Raw genomic sequence first — 8,465 nt, forward strand, 5'->3', positions numbered from 1 at the left:
TGTATGTATGTATGTATGTATGTATGTATGTATGTATGTATGTATGTATATATGTATGTATGTATTTGAAGTATAGTTGACATACAATATATATATTTTTGGTCATGTTTTCTAAATTTATTTTTGAGAGACAGAGACAGAGCACAAGTCAGGGAGGGGCAGAGAGAGAGGGAGACACAGAATCCGAGGCAAGCTCCAGGCTCTGAGCTGTCAGCACAGAGCCCGACGCGGGGCTTGAACTCACGAACTGTGAAGATCATGACCCGAGCTGAAGTCAGATGCTTACCCGACTGAGCCACCCAGGTGCCCCCAAACAATATATATTTTTTAAGTTTTTATTTAAATTTGTTAGTTAACGTAGAGTATAATACTAATTTCAGGTGTATGACAGTGATCCGACAATCACAGTAAAAAATGCTCACCATAGTAAGTGTAGTTACCCTCTGTCATCATATGAAGGTATTAACCATATTGTTGACTATATTCCCTATGCTGTACTTTTCATCCATGTGACTTATTTATCTTACAATTGGAAGTTTGTATCTCTTAATCCCCTTCACTTATTTTGCCCATTTCCTTACCCCCCTCTCCTCTGGCAGCCACCAATTTGTTCTCTGTATTTTTAAGTCTGTTTCTGTTTTTTTTGTTTGTTTGTTTTTTTAGATTCCACATGTAGATGAAATCATACATTTGTCTTTCTCTGTCTGACTCATTTCACTTAGCATAATGCCATCCATGTTTTATTCTGTTTTGTGGCTGAGTAATGTTCCATTGTGAATATATGCCACATCGTCATCCAAGGATCTATCAATGAGCACACAGATTGCTTCCAGATCTTGGCTATTGTAAAGCTGCATTAAGCAGAGGGGTACATATATTTTTTCACGTTAGTGTTTTCGTTTTCTTTGGGTGAATACCCAGAAATGGCATTGCTGGATCATATGGTAGTTCTGTTTTTGAGGAATCCCCTATACTATTTCCCATAGTGGCTGCACCAATTTACATTTCCACCAACAGCACGCAAGGCTTCCCTTTTCTCCACATGCTCACCAACACCTGTTATTTCTCGTCTTTTTGATTCTAGCCATGCTGATTGGTGTGGGGTGATCTCATTGTGGTTTTGATTTGCACTTCCCTGATGGTTAGTGATGTTGAAAATCTTTTTCGTATGTCTTTTGGCCATCATGTATCTTCTTTGGAAAAATGTTCAGGTTCTCTGCCCTTTATTTATGTATGTATGTATGTATGTATGTATGTATGTATGTATGTATGTATTTTTTTTTTCAACGTTTTTATTTTTTTTTGGGACAGAGAGAGACAGAGCATGAACGGGGGAGGGGCAGAGAGAGAGGGAGACACAGAATCGGAAACAGGCTCCAGGCTCTGAGCCATCAGCCCAGAGCCTGACGCGGGGCTCGAACTCACGGACCGCGAGATCGTGACCTGGCTGAAGTCGGACGCTTAACCGACTGCGCCACCCAGGCACCCCCCATTTTTTATTTATTAAAAAAAATTTAATGTTTATTTATTTTTGAGAGAGAGAGAGAGAGAGCGCGCGAGTGAGCAGGGGAGGCACAGAGAGAGAGGGAGACACAGAATCCGGAGCAGGCTCCAGGCTTGGAGCTGTCAGCACAGAGCCCGATGCGGGGCTTGAACTCACAAACTGGGAGATCATGACCTGAGCCCAAGTCAGATGCTTAACCGACTGAGCCACCCAGGTGCCCCTCTGCCCATTTTTTAAATAACATTGTTTTTGTTTGTTTTTGGAGGTGAGTTGTATGAATTCTTTATATGTTTTAGATATTAACTCCTTATTAGATATATCATTTGCAAATATGTCTCCCGTTCAGTAGGTTGCCATTTCATTTTCATGGATCTGTTTTTCTGCCAGTACTGTACTGTTTTGGTTTCTAAAGCTTTGTAGTAAAGTTCAAAATCTGAGATTGTGATGTCTCCAGCTTTGTTCTTTCTTCCTCAATATTGCTTTGGCCAGTCAAGGGTCTTTTGTGGTTCTGTACAAATTTTAGGAATTTTTTGTTCTAGTTCTGTGAAAAATACTGCTGGTGTTTTGATAGGCATTGCATTGCACGTCATTCTTGCACAGGGACCATGCTAATTTTCTCTGTATTGTTCCAGTTTTAGCGTATGTTGCTGCCGAAGCGAACGCTGATAGAGATCACGTTGAATCTGTAAATTGCTTTGGGTCGTATGAACATTTTCACAATATTAATTCTTTCAATTCATGAACAGGGTATATCTTTCCATTTATTTGTGTCATCTTCAATTTCTTTCATCAGTATCTTACAGTTTTCAGAAATATAGGTCTTTCACCTCCTCGGTTAAGTTTATTCCTAGATAATTTATTCTTTGTGATGCAATTGTAAATGGGGTTGTTTTCTTAATTTCTGTTTCTGCTAGTTCATTATTAGTGTGTAGAGACACAACAGATTGCTGTATGTTAATTTTGTATCCTGCAGCTTTACTGAACTTGTTTATTAGTGCTAACAGATTTTTTTTTTGTTGTTGTTTTTTGGTGGCGCCTTCAGGGTTTTCTATATACAGTATCAGTCTGCAAATAGTGACAGTTTTACTTCTTCCTTACTAATTTGGAAGCCTTTTATTTCTTTTTCTTGTCTGATTGCTATAACTAGGACTTCAATACTATGTTGAATACAAATAGTCAAAGTCCTTGTCTTGTTCTTGATCTTAGAGAAAAAGCTTTCAGCTTTTCACCACTGAGTATGATGTTAGCTGTGATTTTGTCATACATGGCCTTTATTAAGTTGAGGTATGTTCCTTCTTTAAAAAAATTTTTTTTAATGTTTGTTTATTTTTGGGGGGGGTCGTGTGCGTGAGCGGGGGAGAGGTAGAGAGAGAGAGGGAGACGCATAATCTGAAGCAGGCTCCAGACTCTGAGCTGTCAGCACAGAGCCTGATGTGGAGATTGAACTCATGAACCATGAGATCATGACCTGAGCCGAAGTCATACACTTAACCGACTGAGCCACCCAGGTGCCCCAAGGTATGTTCCTTTTATACCCACTTTGTTGAGAGTTTTTATCATGAATGAATATTGACTTTTTTTAAATGCTCTTTCTGTATCTATTGAGATGATCATATGATTTTTATTCTTCATTTTCTTCATAGGGTATATCATGTTGATTGATTATGGTTATTGAACCATCCTTGAATCCCTGGAATAAGTTCCACATGATTGTGGTGAATCATCCTTTTAATGTTGAATTCAGTTTGCTAATATTTTGTTAAGGATTTTTGCATCTGTGTGTTCATCAGGAATATTGGCCTCTTTTCTTCTTTTTCTTTTCCTTATCTCTTTCTTTCTTTCTTTCTTTCTTTTTTTCTTTCTTTCTTTCTTTCTTTCTTTCTTTCTTTCTTTCTTTCTTTCTGTCTTTGATTTTGGTATTAAGGTAATGCTGGGCTCATAGAAATTTGGAATTTCTCTTTTTTCCTGATTCAGTCTTGGGAGACAGTTTCTAGGAATTTATCTGTTTCTTCTGGGTTTCCAATTTGATGGTGTATAACTTTTCATAGTAGTTTCTTATAGTCCTTTGTATTTTTATGTGGTGTCAGTTGAAATTTATCTTTCATTTCTGATTTTATTTATTTGAGTTCTCTCTCTCTTTTGATGAGTTTGGTTAAAGGTTAGTCCATTTTGTTTATCTTTTTAAAAATCCAGCTCTTAGTTTCATTGATTTTTTTTTCCTGGTCTCTATTTTATTTATTTCTACTCTGATCTTTATTATTTCCTTCCTTCTGCTAACCTTGGACTTTGTTTGTTGTTCATTTTATAGTTCCTTTAGGTGTAAGGTTAGATTGTTTATTTGAAATTTTTCTTATTTCTTGAGATAGACCCATATCACTATAAACTTCCCACTTAGAACGGCTTTTGCTGAGCTGACAGCACAGAGCCTGACACAGGGTTTGAACTCGTGAACTGTGAGATCATGACCTGAGTTGAAGTCAGATGCTCAACTGACTGAGCCACTCAGGTGCCCCTACAGTTTTTGTTTTAAGGTCTGTTTTGTCTAACATAAATGTTGCTACCCCAGCTTTTTTTTTTTTCACTTTCATTTACATGGAATATCTTTTTCTCATCCCTTCACTTTCACTCTACATGTATCTTAAGGCCTGAAGTGAGTCTCTTATAGGCAGCATACAGACGACTCTTATTGTTTTAAATCCATTCAGTCACCCTGTGTCTTTTGATTGGAACATTTAGTCCATTTGTATTTAAAGTAATTGTTGATAGGTATGTACTTATTGCCATTATGTTAGTTGTTTTGTGTGTGTGTGTGTGTGTGTGTGTGTGTGTGTGTGTGTGTGTTTGTAATTCTCTGTACCTCTTCTCTCTCTTGCTCTCCTCCATTCTGATTTGATGAGTTTCTTTAGTGTTATGCTTAGATTTCTATCTCTGTTTTTTTGTGTATCTTTTATAGGTTTTTGGCTTGTGGTTACCATGAGGTTTGTATATAATATCCTGTGTATATAGCAGTCTATTTTAAATTGACAATCATTTAAGTTCAAATACATTCTCAAAGCATTGCATTTTTACTCGATGTATCAATGTATATGACATCGTATTTTATATCTTTTTATTTTTATGTACCTTTAATTATTGTAGATATAATTTATTTCACTACTTTTGTCTTTTAACCTTTGTACCAGCTTTATAGGTGATTGATCTACTACCTTTACTGTATGCTTACTTTTGTTGGTGAATTTTTTTCCTTTCATAATTTTCTTTTAGTTATGGCCTTTTTTCTTCTCCTTAAAGAAGTCCTTTTAACATTTCTTTTTTTTTAATGTTTGTTTATTTATTTATTTATTTTTAAACAATTTTTTTTTAACATTTATTTATTTTTGAGACAGAGAGAGACAGAGCGTGAACAGGGGAGGGGCAGAGAGAGAGGGAGACACAGAACCTGAAACAGGCTCCAGGCTCTGAGCTGTCAGCACAGAGCCCAACGCGGGGCTCAAACTCATGCACTGCAACATCATGACCTGAGTCGAAGTCGGATGCTTAACTGACTGAGCCACCTAGGTGTCCCGTTTTAACATTTCTTTTAAGGGTGGTTTGGTGGGGTGATCTTTTTAAGTTTTTGTTTGTCTGGGACACTCTTTCTCTCTCCTTCAACTCTGAATGATAATCTTGACAGGTGGAGTATTCTTGGTTGTAGGTTTTTTCCTTTCAGCACTTTGAATATATCCTGCCACTCTCTTCGGGCCTGTAAAGTTTCTGCTGAGAAATAAGCTGATAGCTTTATGGGATTTCCTTTATATGTAACTAGCGGCTTTTCTCCTGCTGCTTTTAAGATTCTTTACTTTTGATTATTGACATTTTAATTATTCAATACATATTTTTGAATGAGTATAAAAAATAAGAACAATCAAGTATTATAGGTGCTGCCTACAAGGGAAAAAAAAGGAGGGATTCCAAGGAGAGTTTGGGAGAAAGCGGTGGTTGTTTTTCTGGAAAGAAGAAGAAAGGCACTCTCCACAGAGGGATTCTCAGAAGCAAAGTCATGGAGGAAGGAAGTGTGTCTGGGGAACTGCATATTCTGAAGTTCTGTGTGGCTCAAGCATGGAATGGGAGGAGGGGTGGTACCTGAGATGTGGTTGGGGAAGGAAAAGGAGCCAGATCACAAGAGACTGGATCTGCAAGGCTAAAGATGTTAGATTTTATCCAATAAGCAGTGGAGAACCATGGAAATCTCTAAAGCAGAGTGGAAGTGTGATGAGACTTGCACTTTGTTTTTTACATTTATGTATGTATGTATGTATGTATGTATGTATGTATTTATTTATTTATTTATGAGACAGACAGAGCACTGGTCGGGGAGGGATATAGAGAGAGGGAGACAGAATCCAAAGGAGGCTCCAGGCTCCGAGCTGTCAGCACAGAGCCCGACGCGGGGCTCGAACTCACAAACCGCAAGATCATGCCCTGAGCCAAAGTCGGACACTTAACTGACCGAGCCACCCAGGCGCCCCGAGACTTGCACTTTGGAGAGGTGAATGGAAGTCAGGGCAATGGTGTGGGATTGGAAAGGTGCACAGTAGTGGGTGTAGGGCAACTGGGAGCATAGGAGCTTAGCTGAGGGGGCTGAGAGCTTGAAAGAGGGGATGGAGGAGAATAGGACAGGTGAGGGAGATTCAGTTTGGAGAACTCATAATACATAGGCATTCCCTGGGTGTGTTTGGTGAGGGTTGCAAGAACTCCCAGGTTTCTGGTGCGGCTCTTCTGAAGGATGGAAGAGACAAGGAAGTTTTGGGGCAAAAGATCATGAATTTCGTGTCGGACAAGTTGAGCTTGAGGTACCCGTGGGATACACATGTGGAGAGGTCCAAGTTGGGGTTGAGGAGTGAGGTCTGAGTGGAGGGTGGATATCTGGCAGGTGTTGGCAAACAGGTGGTAATGGGCACCCAGGGAGGGTTGCAGGCCTAAAAGAAAACAGAACCTGAGACAGGATCTGAAGGAGCACTGATATTTAAGGAATAGCAACAAAGGAGTGTGAGAAGGAGTGGCAGAAGGCCAGGAGAGCCAGGAGAGGGCCACACCACAGAAATGGGCACGTTTCAGTGAGGGAATGCTCAGCGTGTTAAGTAAAGACTAACAGATCAGGAAATGACTGCCCTTGAAAAGCAGTTTGTTATATCCCCAGATCCAAAGAGGAGGGATGCACGATCCACAGGGGGCCACTCTGGGAATCAGGAGGCAGAGGAGGGAGAAGGGGGTTTCCGTGGGAAAGAATGTGTGAGGCAAGATAAACAGGTTTAGGATTACTACTTTGAATAATTGTAGTGGGTTCTGGGGGCACAGGGGTGACTCCAGTTGGCTGGTACCTGGCCCTGTGATGAAGGCTAGTAGGTTGGAGTGTGAGAACCTGATAAGGAGATGGTTGAGAATGTGGACACCATCAAATCCGACTGGTTAACTAAGTCAGATTGGTAAACTAGATGGGTTAAATTAGATTGGCTTGTTTGCAGTTGAAAGGTGCGCTCGTGGGTGAATGGTGTATTATCTCTAGGAATTGGCTAACCCTGGGGTGGGAAGTCATCCCAGGTGTCAAAGCATCAGAATATAGAACATAAAAGACCTAGTTAATGTAGTGATGGGTGGGGGAGTGAGTGGGAAGAGATTGGAGATGTAAAGCAGAGGAACCTTGTAAGTGAGGATAGTATAACTGCCGTGGCTCCCTCTTCTCTCAAGGGTGGTCGGAGCCAAGTGGAGAGGTGAGTTGCTGGTTTCCAAAGAATGGGGCTAGAGCATCCCCTGGAGGCAAGGATGTGCCTGCTGGTAAGATCTTGCTCATGCGTGGGGCACCTGGGTGCCTCAGTCGGTTGAGCATCCGACTTCAGCTCAGGTCATGATCTTGCTGTTCGGAGTTTGAGCCCCGCATCGGGCTCTGTGTTGACAGCTTGGAGCCTGGAGCCTGCTTCAGAGTCTGTGTCTCCTCCTCTCTCTGCCCCTCCCCTGCTCACGCTCTGTCCCTCTGTCTCTCAATAATAAACGTTACAAGGGGCGCCTGGGTGGCGCAGTCGGTTAAGCGGCCGACTTCAGCCAGGTCACGATCTCGCGGTCCGTGGGTTCGAGCCCCGCGTCGGGCTCTGGGCTGATGGCTCAGAGCCTGGAGCCTGTTTCCGATTCTGTGTCTCCCTCTCTCTGCCCCTCCCCCGTTCATGCTCTGTCTCTCTCTGTCCCAAAAATAAATAAACGTTGAAAAAAAAAATAATAAACGTTACAAAAAAAAAAAAATCTTGCTCATGCATGTCTCCTGTCCTGCAGCCGTTGGCAAAAATGCTTGAGAGCATGGACTCTGGGGCTGCTTGGGCTTTGGGCTCCACCTCAGGGTTTTGGCTTGGCTAACTTTAGTTCCTCTCCATCTGCACAGAGTCAGGGGAGGGCCAGAAAGGTCTGCCTGAGAGGCGAGAATAGCCCTCCCGAGTCCTGACTCAGTCTCTCCAGTAGAAGGAAAACGAATTAGCAGTTTTTTGGCAGGTACAGCTGTGCCTAGGGATAAACAAGATTCATCCTCGTGGAATGTGAGCAGAGTTAGCTTTTTTAAAAAAATTTTTTTATTGGCTTTTGGCAAAAAAGGGGAGGCAGAGATCCCACAGTTCTCCGAGGCCACTTCTATCTCAGCTTTTCAAAGTCAGGACCCGTCTTGGGCAAAGTCGCTTTGTAAGCAAGCTGCTGTCTCCTCATTTACAAGCTCGTAATATCCCTAACTCCTTCTGAAGAGGCTGACAATTACCCAGCACCCCTTGCCAGCTGGCCTCAGCCAATAGAGCTGCGTACAAATGCAGCATCCTGTAGCTACTCTGGGTCAGGCTACCCCAAAGTGAAGGGAAGTTCAACACTTAGATGGGGAAAAGGAAAAAAATCTGAAATATTTCCTTTATGTTGGAGGCATTTCTGCTGCTCATTGGCAGGGAGGAAAGGC

The 8,465-nt window shown here is 41.5% G+C and overlaps 1 pseudogene; it reads right to left on the reverse strand.

Moving 5' to 3' along the window:
- Positions 1-2,050: 2,050 nt before the first annotated feature.
- Positions 2,051-2,165, reverse strand: LOC121035695 (uncharacterized; annotated as a pseudogene).
- Positions 2,166-8,465: the final 6,300 nt, after the last annotated feature.

This window comes from Herpailurus yagouaroundi, unplaced genomic scaffold (genome assembly GCF_014898765.1).
Source record: "Herpailurus yagouaroundi ecotype Mexico unplaced genomic scaffold, PumYag 161, whole genome shotgun sequence".
Taxonomy (NCBI): domain Eukaryota; kingdom Metazoa; phylum Chordata; class Mammalia; order Carnivora; family Felidae; genus Herpailurus; species Herpailurus yagouaroundi.